A 14,524-nucleotide genomic window follows, 5' to 3' on the forward strand; every position below is an offset into this window, starting at 1 on the left:
TGATGGTTGTTTACAGTTTAATGAGGTAAACAAATATACGCCATTTACTTAAATGTGTAAAAAATTATGTGACGGTTCTGTACATCGGCCATGGACAATGTTTACATACTGAGGTTATACTGTACCTGTACCTACACAGTTGTTGGTTAGAGTCGATAACATTAATTTGATTATAGTTAAAAGAGTAAACCTGTATTTCATGAAGGTGGTGTACTAATTAGTTCGTTTCTTGACAGGTACGTCGATGGAGGTTCGCCCGACCTTATAGAGCTGGACCAGAATGGCAGGTGAGGGTATAATACAGTTGTTTTACAGCTAAGGTAATGTTACAATTAGTTATATGACAGGTGAGGTAATGTTAGTTAGTTGTATGACAGGTGAGGTAATGTTACAGTTAGTTATATGACAGGTGAGGTAATATTAGTTAGTTGTATGACAGGTGAGGTAATGTTACAGTTAGTTATATGACAGGTGAGGTAATATTAGTTAGTTACATGACAGGTGAGGTAATGTTACAGTTAGTTATATGACAGGTGAGGTAATGTTAGTTAGTTGTATGACAGGTGTATTAAGGCTCAGGTGTAGCAGTATGATAGTAACAATAATACACAGGTAAGTGATTTGTGGCGAGAGAGCCAACACCCATAATTGTGTAACAGGTGAAGTAACGTCCATAATTAGTGTAACAGATGAAGTAACATCCATAATTAGTGTGTAACAAGTGAGGTAACACCCATAATTAGTGTGTAACAGATGAAGTAACATCCATAATTGGTGTGTAACAGGTGAAATAACGCCCATAATTGTGTAACAGGTGAATTAACGTAACACCCATAGACAAGAGTTGTGTTGGGAAGGACTAAGTTTAGATCCTAAGATTAATTGAACGATAAGTTAGAGGTGACGCGTGAGTCGTGTTAACATAAGATTATATCCGCTAAATACCCAATGTGAGGAGTGAGGATGATAGGTGAGAAAGACATAGGTGAGAAGGGAGGAAGACACAGATGAGAAGAGAGGAAGAGGGAGGATGACAGGTGAGGAAGGTGGAGGACAGATGAGGAGGGAGAAAGATGCAGGTGAGAAGGGAGGAAGATACAGGTGAGAATGAAGGAAGACAGGTGAGAATGAAGGAAGACAGGTGAGCGCCAGAAGTGGGAGGTGGTGGTGTAGTAGTGAGCATAGGTGTTAGTAGCCGTACAGGTAGCCAGGTCGTACAGGTAGCCAGGCCGTACTGGTAGCCAGGCCGTACAGGTAGCCAGGCCGTACAGGTACCTAGGTCCTCTCCTGCCTATAGTAGCAGACTGTAGTGTTTTCTAAGTGTACTTATTAATGCCGGGAAGTAGTTTTATATGGATTACTGCTTGTTAGTGGACATACATTATGCATTTTGACTGGGGGGGGGGGAACTTTTTATCACGTCGGTAACAAAAATGGTTTACGTGTCTGGTTTATTTCTGTACGTTCGTGTTGATTTTTTTTACATCATTGGATGACTCACAGTTGATTTTATAATCGCTTGTATATGTCGAATGATCAACAGTCGTATACTTTGTGTGTGCGTGTGCGTGTGTGCGCGCGCGCGTGCGTCCTGAAGCACTTGTAACACGAGAGGACACATTCCAGGAAGCAGTATTAACGGTAGTTATATGTAGGTGCCGTGTAGTGTTGGGGGAGGTAATGATGACTGGTGTGATGTAAGATAAACGACGTAGCCCCTGAACCTCTAGCTAACGGAGTTGTGTTTATGATTAATGAAACATTCTTATTGATATTTTAGTTGTTAATATTTTTATTCACATGTAAAGTTTTTTGTAAATGTCTTTTAACTTCCGGAGGAGTTAAAAAAAGTAGATTATCCATTAAACCCAGTTTACTTTTTTTTTAAAGATAAATGTTCGTTTGAATATTAATAAGTAAAATAAATTGTGAAAAAAAAGAAATTACATTACTTAAAAATACTGGTCAGTAATCAGGGGTTCAGGGACTAGGTGTGGGTATTCGACGTGACACTGATGACCTAGTCTGACGTGTGGTGTGACTGACCTCTCCGTATAACAGTAAACGGAGAAAAAGAGGAGGAGGAGGAAGCGTTGCCGTCTCATAAAAAAAACTCGCTATACCAGTAGACGGTGCGGCGTCGTGACCCAGGGGAGCTGTACCTTCATCCTGTTTTTTACCCGCCTCGTAAAACACCACCACCGCTAGCACAGGGAGTGGGGGATTTACCATGATTTTATCGGTATAGGATATAAGGAAACATCAGGCTGTGTTTATCGCCCGTGATGGCGCTTAGTTTTATGGTAATAGTTGGTGTTGGAATCATCGTTATTGAAGGAAACTTAAAAAAAAAAGGGGGGCGCTGGGAAAATCTCACGACGCGGGAGGAGTTTACAACCTGAGAAGCGAAGGTCAAGGACTGTTTCGCCTGGATTTCATTTTGTTTCATTGAAGGTCTAGTTTCATCTTCATTATTCCTAGAGTGGACTTATAACAGGTCTGCCCAGCTCCTTGACGTGTTACCGGCCGACACATGCATGGATTATTATTATTATTACTACTTCCTTCCTTCCTTCCTTCCTTCCTTCCTTCCTTCCTTCCTTCCTTCGGTGGGGGGAGGGGTGAGTTAAACACTGTGTTGGCCAGGTAAGTTAGGGTTGGTGTTACCTTAAGTTTTAGTCAGGAGAGATTTGGGATAAGAGTTAGGCCAGGTGTGTTAGGTTACGCCTTAGTTAGGATACGTTAGGTTAACTGTAGGTAGGTAGTGTTAGGTTCTGATTCTTCCATATATATATATATATATATATATATATATATATATATATATATATATATATATATATATATATATATATATATATATATATATATATATATATATATATATATATAAAGTTAATTCGATAATGTGGTACGAATTTTAATGAGGAACTTTTCATAAATTAGAAGGAAAAAAACAAGTTTTCGCTTGAACAGATATGCTTGATGTGAATCATTGCTTGGAAAACTTAACCTAGACATTGGAATGTGCCGCTGTGTGAGTGATGACCCTCGTGGAGTGGCTGAGGGGCCGCACACAGGTGGCTCAAGAGTCGTCCTGGGGGGGAGGGGGAGCACTGGGCATCCTCCAGATAAGCTGTGGTTCAAGTGCCTCTTGGATTGTACTGTTACCGATACCAGACTGTACTGTGGTGATGGGGAGGAAGAGGTAACACGCGTGGTGGGGGAGGGGGAGGGGGAGTACACAGCTGTATGTGTGTCTACCTTCCTGTGATCTCTCCACTAAGCCCCAAACCAGCGAGTGACCCACACTCTCCCACTTCCCGTTTCCCCTTCCCCTTCCCCTCCCTTTCTACTCCCCTTCCTGCTTCCCCACTTTTCCTAGCCGTCTATCCCAACTTGAGTGTCTCGCCTCCCCTACACTAACCTAATCTTATCACCTTCCTCGACCCATTCCTCCTCCTCCTCTTCCCTTCCTAATTCGCCCCTCCCTCTCGCCACGTCCACCCCCCATCCACCCTCAGCAACACTTGTAATCAGACTTCCCCCTCTTTCCTCCCTCCCTCCTGCTCCTCAACAACAGCTGTGCTAGACCATTGCCCCTCACAACACCTGCCACGATGTTGTAAACATCTGTTCGTTTTCGAAAATATTGTATAATATATATATATATATATATATATATATATATATATATATATATATATATATATATATATATATATATATACAGTATATATATCGACTTCGGATTGAAAGCCGTCGAATTATTCTTGCTACATTTGAGAGGATATAAAATTGTAGATATAAGATAGAAAAGAGAGAGAGAGACCACTGAAAGACATGTAGTTATACGTATATTTATAGAGAGCTCAAGTTGCAACAATAAAGTGTCCTTTATACAGTAGGTGAGGGGGGATGAATGTGGAGAAGACGCAACCTGCCACACCCACCCTCACACGGGTGCTGTGAAGGTTTGTTTACGTCTGGGAACAGTTAGTGTCTTTGCCGATAGATGGCGGCGGAAGCGTCAAGTCTGCCTTGGCTTCGTCAACGAAAATGTTTATTTATTATGCTCCTTCCGGTGGTTTTAACTCAGTTGCTTGCTTTGTCGGGGGATGATTTGTGCCCTGATCACCTCATGGATCAGTAATTGATTTAATCCCTTAATTAGCAATTGCGGTATGAGGGTTAGTTTAGCTCTGTGTGGATTTAATCTCAGTAGCTGGGATGTTTGATGGCGGGGGTTGATGCATGTGGCAGCTTCACGCCTTAAACCTGGTCATTATTCTTGCTTCACTCTCCTCACGCGCTTTCATTTTTCTTGGCGTATCTTTTAAATAATTAAATTGCTGGGTGTACTCACTAAATATTGACGAGAAGGGCAAATTAATTTAGAAATCTTGACGTGAGTTATAGTGTAGTGTAACTGTGTTGTGTTGGCTGTTGTAGTCTTTTATTATGATTATTTTATCTTGTTATTTTTACTCTTTTTTGTCCTTACGGTTTCCATCACCATTACCGTCCGTTTTTACTCTTGTACTTCACCTCTTTTCCTTTTTCCTTTCCTTACTCCCTTCTTCCAATTCGTACCTGTATTCAAGTCCCTCTTCCTCCTCTCATCCCCCTCCATCTTCTTCCTTTCCTCCCTCCTTCCATTTATTCTTCACGTCCCCCTTCCATCTTCTTTTTCACCCTCCATCATCTTCTTTTCTTCCCCCCCTTTCATTTTCTTCCTTTCCTCCCCTTATCTTTCTTTCCTCCCACCCCCCTTACCTATTCCTTCCGTCCCTCTTTACCTCTACTTCATCCCGTCCCCCCTTACCTCTTCCTCCATCCTCCTCCCTCCTTACCTCTTTCTCCCTCCTCCCGTTCCTTCCTCCCTCCTCCTCCCGTCTCCTCCTCCCCCCCCTCCCTCTTCTTCCCCACATCGTTTTTACTACTCCAGGTATTATGCCACTTTTTTTTCCTTTTAGCTCCGACGGTCGCTGGCAATTAGACCTTTTTAATGGAAAGATTAATTTTTAGCCTTGTAAAATCCTCTCCGTATTGTCGCGTAATCCTGTTGGAAGTTTTGTTAGGTAGTTTATTATAAAGGTGGAGTGCAGTTGTCAGCGGGCGGGCGGGTGGGTGGGCGGGCGGGCGGGCGGGCGGGCGGGCGGGCGGTGGGCAGAGTGAGGGAGAGGGAGAGGTGGGAGAGGGTGGGGGATGGAGAAGGATATAAAGAGCAAGATAGAAATAAGTGGAAACGTGCGCCCTCCCCAACACTGATAATGATAAGGTAAAACTGAAGCAATATATAACGAGAGATTCGAAGAGATCTCAACCACATAATGAAGAAGGAGAGAGTGAAGGAAGGAGGGGAGGGAGGAAGGAGGGAGGAGAGGGAGCGAAAGGAAGGGGAGGGAGGGAACGGAAAAGGAAGGAAGGGGGAGAGATGGGCGGAACGAAGAAAGGAAGAGGGGGGTGGTGGTAGACTGGTTATTTTAGGTCGTTTATATTGACGTTAGGTGGACGGAGGGGAGGGCCTCACAGTCTCCAGGTCGCCATAGTGTAAGGAGGGCCGGGCTGCAGGGAGGGGTCTCAGTTTAATATATAATCTATTAAAAACCATCAACAGTAATGACTTTTTATCAGACAGTTTCCATCGTTGAATCAGGACACTCTTCTGCGGGTCTTCTCTATCCATACTTTAACACGGGTTAGTAGTCAATAATTCCCTGTGGTAAAGAGTTTCCCCCTATATAACCTCTAATAGTCTCCTAATACATACTCCCCGACCAGCTCTCTGTGGACCTCCCTGCCACAGTATGTTTTCCTAGTATGACATTACATTCCCAACAGTTCAAAACAACCTGGTGGCAAATAACTTTAGTCTTTGGTAAGGGGGACGCAAGGGTGAATAGATTCATCATTGATATGTGTTTGATCTTCTCCCACCCTATTTATTAAAAAAAAAATAGAGTGGGGGGGGGCGGAGATGTCCTTGTTATTTGGACGTGTATGTGGGGGGGAGGGGGTACTTGTAAATCTGTTTTCGTTTGGGACATAAACTTGTTAATATGTATAATAATTTTTTTTTTCCGTTTGTGTAGAAACGAATAAATCTGGGTTGATGTGGTGAGCGTAATCTGGAAATCTGTGCATAGGTGTAGTGATAATACGTACTGTATGGGTGACAACTACAATAAAAATCGGACGGAGAGAGAGAGAGAGAGAGAGAGAGAGACAATGAATATACTAGCATACAAATTACAGGATTTATTTTTTACACGTTCAATATGAAATTCTGGATCACGGCGGCGACTGGATATTACAATTAGATCTCCTGTGTGTCGAGAAGTTCCTTGGTGGAGAGAGAGAGAGAGAGAGAGAGAGAGAGAGAGAGAGAGAGAGAGAGAGAGAGAGAGAGAGATTGGTTTTCCCAGGTGGCGTTTTACAAAAGGGAGATGAACGGGTGATAGAAATGAAGGGAAAGGAGCGGGTGATGGGAGGGAAAGGGAAAATATATGAGGAATGTGGGGAGATGGATGAAGGGTGTAGGGGAGGGAGATGGGTGTAGGGGAGAGGGAGATGGATGAAGGGTGTAGGGGGAGGGGATGATGAAGGGTGAGGGGAGGGAGATGGATGAAGGGTGTAGGGGAGGGGAGATGGATGAAGGGTGTAGGGGAGAGGAGATGGATGAAGGGGTGTAGGGGAGGGAGATGGATGAGGGTGTAGGGGAGGGAGATGGGATGAGAGAAGGGTGTAGGGAGAGGGGAGATGGGATGAAGGGTGTAGGGGAGGGAGATGGATGAAGGGTGTAGGGAGAGGGGGTGAAGGGTGTAGGGAGGGAGATGGATGAAATATAGGACAAGACTTTCATCTCATACGGCTCCTCCCCATATGCCTCGTCATACTTCTCCCTCGTCACGCCTTCCTGTGATAGTTGTGGGTAGTTAACTATGGTAGTTGTGGGTAGTTAGCTGTGGTGAACGAGGCTGTTGTGGTGTGAGAAACGCGTGGAGTGTGTCAGGTGTCTTCTATTATATCTACATATGTCAGGAGTTGTTGGTGCACGCGTGGCCAATTCAGTCCACACACACACACACACACACACACACACACACACACACACTCACACACACACAAAGAAAGAAAGAGGATTCCCCTAAAAAAGGACTTCAGTAAATAAGACACCATTAAATAAGCCAACATTAAATAGGACACCATTGAGTAGGACGCCATTAAGTAGGATACCATTGAGTAGGACACCATTGAGTAGGACGCCATTAAATAGGACGCCATTGAGTAGGACGCCATTGAGTAGGACGCCATTTAGTAGGATGCCATTAAATAGGACGCCATTGAGTAGGACACCATTAAATAGGACACCATTGAGTAGGACACCATTAAATAAGGACGTGAGTAATTTGGTGGGTAATAAAGGATTTCATTACCATTCGACGAGTTATCCTCACCGGGCCTCTGGTAGTCATTCATCAACTCTTTACATTCATGATTTTTCACTCACACAACAAGGTTCATTTTAATTACTAAAAGACGGCTGGGAACACACTTAAATTATATAAGGTGAGCTAAACTTCTGGGTATACTCGAGTATTTGATGTTTCAATGGTGGAGAAATTTTTTTTTTATTGACACGTGAATGAACGTCACACGATAGCTGATTTTAATTAGTCATATAGGGATGTATTGAGCTGAAAATGTTTAGGTGATAAAGAATTTTTTTACGGAATACATCCCCTATCAACCCCTCAGGTCAAGGTTACAATGTGGCAGCCAATCGATCATATTAAAGTGGTTCCAGGAATCAAATCGGTAAAAGTCACAGAGTGTTTATAAGTGTACACGCTCTGGGATTTGTTTTTGATGTGCCTGTAGACGAAAAAGGGACACACACACACACACACACACACACACACACACACACACACACACACACACACACACTAAGGTTACATTGAAAGAGAGCGTTATGTTAAATCTCCTCCCCTTTCTCACTCTTGCGGGGATTGTGGGGGTATTCAGCTTAACATCTGTAGGTTGGACCACCGACGCTGCTTGAGGACAGACGAGAAAAAGAGGTCCCGAACGGCGGACTCACAGCAGCCATCGTAGGTCATAGTGAGAAAATAGACAGGGTTTGTGAGGAGCAGGAAGTTGACAGTGTTTACTCAGGCATGTGTCAGAGGCATTAGCCAGGAGGCTTGCGTCTCCTCTGCCGCCAGACTACGCCACCCAGGTACAGTATACCCCCTCACCTCCTCCGCCCCCTATATTACTACCACCCCTCCCCACCACATTACCACCCTTCCCCACCACATTACCACCCTTCCCCACCACATTACCACTCTTCTCCACACCACCCATCGCCACCACACTACCACCCTTCACCACCACACCACACTACCCCTCCCCATACTTACTCGCTATTTTTGACGGTCCCGGAACTGACAGCGGCTACTCACAAGCAGATGGATGCAAATTGTTAAGTGAGTTGCTTAATAATGAAGATGATATGAAGTCTTTTAACAGTGGACGATGATGTACCTAAGTGTGCTGTAGGTGTTGATCTTGTGGTTTTTATCTGGTGTATCTGTATGGACCGCGGTCGCTGGTCTGCCCTGGAGGTGCAGTGGAGAGAGGTGTTAAACCCTAGCTTTTACTACAAGGTAACCCCTCACCGTGGCCTCCCAGCAGCTGGTTCACAAGGTTATGGGCACGGAACCTGACGGAGGAGACCCCGCAAGTTCACCAACACACAACTACAGTTAATAATGTGCCTGGGCAGGTTTCTCTCTAAACTGTACTTTGGTTCTGCGGGCGTGAGGGAGAAAGGACGCCATTTATATATATTATATTTTCGGGGAAAAGATATCTCAACTTTTAAAACATACTATCGTGTTAGACTTGACGTGTCATCCCTTGTTTTTGGGGTGGCGTATTGTAAATGAAGAAAAGAGTCCTGCATAATAATTACACACACACACACACACACACACACACACTGACCCTGATTACACACAACCTATAACAAGTTGGCTAACAGTGCCGTGTGTACTTGGCACTCTCCCACTCAGGGGAGCACTTGAGTCACTTAGGTTAGAGCCAGAGTAAAGTTTCCACAACACTCCAGCTCGACACCATTGTGGCGACGTCTGCAGAAGGACCTACAGGTTGAAAAACATTAACGGGCGAAACATTTATCAATTTTAAACATTTAGTATGTGTTGTATGTGGATTTAGAGTACGTGGGTTCGAAACATTATTAATTTACAACTGTTTAAACTATGCGCACCCCCGAAGATGTGTATACTGTACCTCTTTAAAACCTTTACGAATTTTTACGAGTTTAAAAGTTGGTATTGACTGGTGCAACTTTGGTTATCGACCAAGTCAGGTCTGGGCCTCAGACCTGTTTAGTGGTGCTATTATAGAGTTATCACGAGGTGTAGGAGAGGGTGTACGTCATAGGAACAGAGACAGACGGTACCGTCAAAATAACGGGCGGGCTCAACGCTCCCCTGTCAACTTAGGAAGGTCTCGGCATTGTAAACATTGTTGGTGTTGCTGGGAGGACCTCCGTCTGCCAGCGGCCTCCACCTGATTGTCCTCTTTCACTAGTTCCTGTCTTCTGTTTTCCTTGCTAGTGTTTCCTCTGTTTCATCCGTTTCTTTATAGTTTTTCCCTTGTCAGTATTTATGTTTTTATTATTTTTAATAGATTCTTGTCTATTCTATCTTTATTTTCGTAAATATTTTGTCTATTTCCTTCGACCTGTTTCTATTGGTAATTTTTGTGATTATATTATTATTATTATTATTATTATTATTATTATTATTATTATTATTATTATTATTATTATTATTATTATTATTATCATCATCATCATCATCATCATCATCGTGTTTAATAACAACATTGTATATCATCTTCATTCTTAATGGTAAACACATCCCGACAGACCACACCCATGACACGTGACATCCCGACAGACCACACCCTTGACACACCACATCCCGACAGAACACACCCTTGACACACCACATCCCGACAGACCACACCCCTGACACACCACATCCCTACAGACCACACCCTTGACACACCACATCCCAACAACAGGCCACCGCAGCACACACACATCCCGACAGAACACACCTTGACACACCACATCCCGATAGACCCACACCGCCAGCACACCACATCCCTACAGACCCACCCTTGACACACCATCCCTACAGACCACACCCTTGACACACCACATCCCGACAGACCACACCCTTGACACACCACATCCCGACAGACCACACCCTTGACACACCACATCCCAACATACCATACCCTTGACACACCACATCCCAACAGACCACACCCTTGACACACCACATCCCGACAGACCACACCCTTGACACACCACATCCCAACAGACCATACACTTAAACATTACCTACTCTCCTGGATTACGTAATCCCTTAATACGTACAATGGTCAGCCAGTTGTTGTCACTCAGATTGGTAGTTATCACATTGAGTGGCCAGTCACCCGGTCCTGCTCAGATCCCTTCATCTGAATAGCGATTGGCCGGCCGATCAGGAGGTCGGTGTCATAGTGAGGACAGTGGGGGTAGGGGTACCTTGACACACCACATCCCAACAGACCATACACTTAAACATTACCTACTCTCCTGGATTACGTAATCCCTTAATACGTACAATGGTCAGCCAGTTGTTGTCACTCAGATTGGTAGTTATCACATTGAGTGGCCAGTCACCCGGTCCTGCTCAGATCCCTTCATCTGAATAGCGATTGGCCGGCCGATCAGGAGGTCGGTGTCATAGTGAGGACAGTGGGGGTAGGGGTATGGGGAAGGTGGGGGGAGTCTCAGAAATTGGGTCGCTTTGCCAATTTGGTAACAATCTATTTTAATTGGTCTGGATGAAGTAGTTTGTCGGCATAATCGGCTTTGCTCCACCAGGGTTTCCCAGGGAAACTTTTCCAAGTGTGTGGGAGGTGCATTGACCAGGCACCATGGAGACCCACATTGTTAAAAGGTTGTTTAGGGGCTCTGTGTGTGTGTGTGTGTGTGTGTGTGTGTGTGTGTGTGTGTGTGTGTGTGTGTGTGTGTGTGTGTGTGTGTGTGTGTGTGTGTGTGTGTGTGTGTGTGTGTGTGTGTGTGTGTGTGTGTGTGTGTGTGTGTGTGTGTGTGTGTGTGTGTGTGTGTGTGTGTGTGTGTGTGTGTGTGTGTGTGTGTGTTTCCTGTAAGCTGCCAGAGAATTCATCCCCTCAAATTATGCTTCCACTTTCGGGCTCGTCCATGCTTTACCTCCTCCTCTTTACGATCCTCCACTTCCTCTTGTATTACTCGCAGTTCTCTTCATATCCATAACTACCACAGTTTACCTTCGTCTTCCTCTACCGCCCCTTCACTGCACTCTCTTCCTCACTTTTCACTGCATTTCCTCTTCGTTTCAATCTTGGCTGACCGTTTTTTGTTGAAATCTTCCTCATTCCTAATAGGTTCCTAACAGCAAATGCACTCTGATTCGTATAGAATGTATGTATGTATGTATGTTGAATTCGGGAATGGTAGTGCGTATATTGGGTGCAGCAGTTAAGTGGATACAGCGCTCTTCATTGTTCTATTGATATCTGTTCTCTCCCTAAGTCCATCCAACGGTTAGTGGCCACTTAACCGTACAGTTGGTGAAATGAAGGCGGTCGAGTACAGTACCTCCTTTTGTGCTGAAAAAAAAGGCCAAGTCCATAGTATCCTTTATCCACACTACCCCAAATGGACCATCAGGCCTCGGGGTTCCACTTTCATTGTGTGTATCTTCATATATTTAGGTACATTTCGTGTGTGTGTGTGTGTGTGTGGCGGGAGATGGGAAAGAGAGGTCAGAGGACATTGGAACTTGATAATATAATAACTTAATGAAATTGCTCCGTCAGTTCATTACTGAACCAGCCTGTTCCCTTGGGGCCTCAGCTCGACTTAGGAAGAAGGTAGAGTGAGTGGGTATTCGGCGAGGATGTGGGTGGAGGAGAGGGAATTAGGAGAGGAGAGGGACTGGGTGGAGGAGAGAGAGAGTGAGAGGAACTGAGTGGGGGTAAGGTATGGATTATAGAGAACGACGGTAGGTTTGTGTCTACTAGTGTGAGCTCCTTCTTCAGGATGGTGAGAGCATGTACTGAGGATAGGGAGTCAGTGATATTGAGTGTGTCTTAGGTAGTGAATATGGTAAATAGTTTAGTTTGTAGAGTAGCTTTCCAGTTATCAGTTCTGACTCCCTTACCATTAAGGTGTCATAATGGTTCTGCAGCACTTCCAGCTCTCCCACATTCAGTGTTGAGAGAGCCATCAGTGTAGATTGTCTATGTGATGATGTTTCCAGTCTGTAGGTTATGTATGTGTTCAAGAGCACCAAGTTAGGGTGAGTGAGGGGTGGTGGGTGGGCAGGGTTAGGTTGAGTGTGGGGGGTGATGGGTGGGCAGGTTAGGGTGAGTGAGGGTGGGCAGGTTAGGGTGAGTGAAGGTGTGGTGGGCAGGTTAGGGTGAGTGAAGGGTGGTGGGGTGGGCAGGGTTAGGTGAGTGGGGGTGATGGGTGGGCAGGGTTAGGGTGAGTGAGGGGTGGTGGGTGGGCAACGTTAGGGCGAGTGAGGGGTGGTGGGTGGGCAAGGTAAGGACTGAGTAAGGGGTGGTGGTTGGGCTCCCTCAGGTGGACACGGGACACTCGTGGATAATGGAAGGGTACACGGACACACGGTCGGCTGGAGGACAACGCCAGGTAAGGTTCATGCTAGACGGAGCCCGGGCGGTGTAGCTGGCCACGTCCACGCTATCATTCATGTGCGTTAAACTGAGGCAGGTGTTTAAGTCATCCACCTAGCTGCTGGGAGTACGAGGAGCCCCAGGTATTGACGGCAGGTAAATTGCTGGGCGTACTCAAGCGCTCTTATGTCAGCACGCATCGTTGTGGCCAAGCTTTAAGTCTGTCATATGTTCCACTTTAAACTGTAGAAGCCAATTAGGATCACCTGCTGCTTCTGCGAGACGGTAAATGCCGGTGTTATGTTACTGTTTTAAAAGGTGCCTCTGGTTATACTGGCTGTGGCATCGTCAGAGAGAGGGAGAGAGAGAGATCATTAAAACTGTCAAAAGAGAAGATGTGCTTATATTATATTAACACCAGTACATAAAGGAGCTTATTTCCCCACCGGTAAAAACCGCTTGAATTACAACGACACATAGCAACTTTGGCGAACCATGATAACTTTATAGATAAATTTATTTGAAAAGTCCTGAACGATGCAGGCCTTATTTCTTTGTTGTTATTCTTGTGCGTTTTAACAGTATAATTGTCGAGTTATTTATAGATGGTTGATTCTTGAGTCTGTGAAAGGGATAGATATCAGTGTACAGGCTGTCCTTGGCTGCTTTTCCCCGCTCCGTCTGTCTTAACATTTTCTGTGGCAGACACTGTCATGCTTCGACCCCTGGCTCTCTGGGGACAGGCGCTCATATGCCCTGACAGCTGTGACCATTCAGTGTGGAGGCCCAAGGAAACTTCAGGTCAAGTTGGGATGGTTGTGACGAAGGGCGCAGACTATATGCATGAAAATTGTTGTGTTTTTGTGTCAACCGGAACTCCATGGAAGTTTAATGCCATGGCAAAGGTTTATCTAATCCTTAATCATTATCCTGGGAGCAAGACAAAGCGACGCTTGAGGTGCCAGTGTTGACCAGCGCTGTAGGCAGGACACCACCTAGTCATCACCAGCTGTGAACTTCAGGTGGTGTTGGGGAGGTGTAGTGTGGGAGCTTGGGCGTACAGTAGTGAGGAGGCAGGTAGAAAAGGGAGATAAGGGTATTGTGAGAGGAACGAGAGAAGTGGAATGTAGTGAAAACAAAGGGAGAGTCGAGTTCGGTTCAGGATGACAGGTAGGAGGAGAGGTGGTGTCAGGCAGGCAGGCCACCAGAGCATTTTAAACCTCAAAACAACCCGACCTTTAGTGAGGTTAATCAGTGTGAGGAAGTAGCAGGCGTGCAGGCAGGGCTTCCCTTAGAGTGTTTTTCCCTCAGGGGTTAGGGTAATAGGATAACAGGGGCTACCCTTAGTTAAAGGCAGACGAGGGCAGCGGGGCGTGAGTCACTGCCAAAGAGAAGCCACCTTAGAACTGATCCTTTCACTGGAAAATTAGTTGCACTTTGGGTAACACACCTGGCCTGGGTGTTGTGATGCTCTTAGTGGTGTGCACTCAGGTGTTACACCATTCGTGTTTCACTGGAACATGATGATGCGTCAAGACTGCCAGGCGACACCTCAAAGTGAAGCGTGACCCCGGCTTAGTCCATATGACATTTGCTCCCTGTAAGGAGGTGCCCGTGGTCATCGCGAATACATTACCTTGCCCTGGTAGCGTCAGTTATCTACTCAGTCAACGTCTTGCTTCAGCAGGAGGCTGGGATGGAGGGGGAGGGGATGCGGTCGCCTTTTCTTAGGTTCATTGTATGTGAGAAG

The 14,524-nt window shown here is 45.3% G+C and overlaps 1 protein-coding gene across 15 annotated transcripts in view; it reads left to right on the top strand.

The window, feature by feature from the left end:
• The first annotated feature begins 240 nt into the window (after nt 1–240).
• Nucleotides 241–14,524, top strand: part of LOC121858331 (CUGBP Elav-like family member 2) — a 124,510-nt gene continuing 110,226 nt past the window's right edge. For all 15 annotated transcript variants that reach the window (XM_042354699.1, XM_042354714.1, XM_042354703.1 and 12 more), the window contains exon 1: nt 241–287. The gene's annotated coding sequence lies outside the window, so the exon portion shown is untranslated. The remainder of the gene's footprint in view (nt 288–14,524) is intronic.

Source organism: Homarus americanus, unplaced genomic scaffold (assembly GCF_018991925.1).
Source record: "Homarus americanus isolate GMGI-L3 unplaced genomic scaffold, GMGI_Hamer_2.0 scaffold57980, whole genome shotgun sequence".
Classification (NCBI taxonomy): Eukaryota; Metazoa; Arthropoda; class Malacostraca; order Decapoda; family Nephropidae; genus Homarus; species Homarus americanus.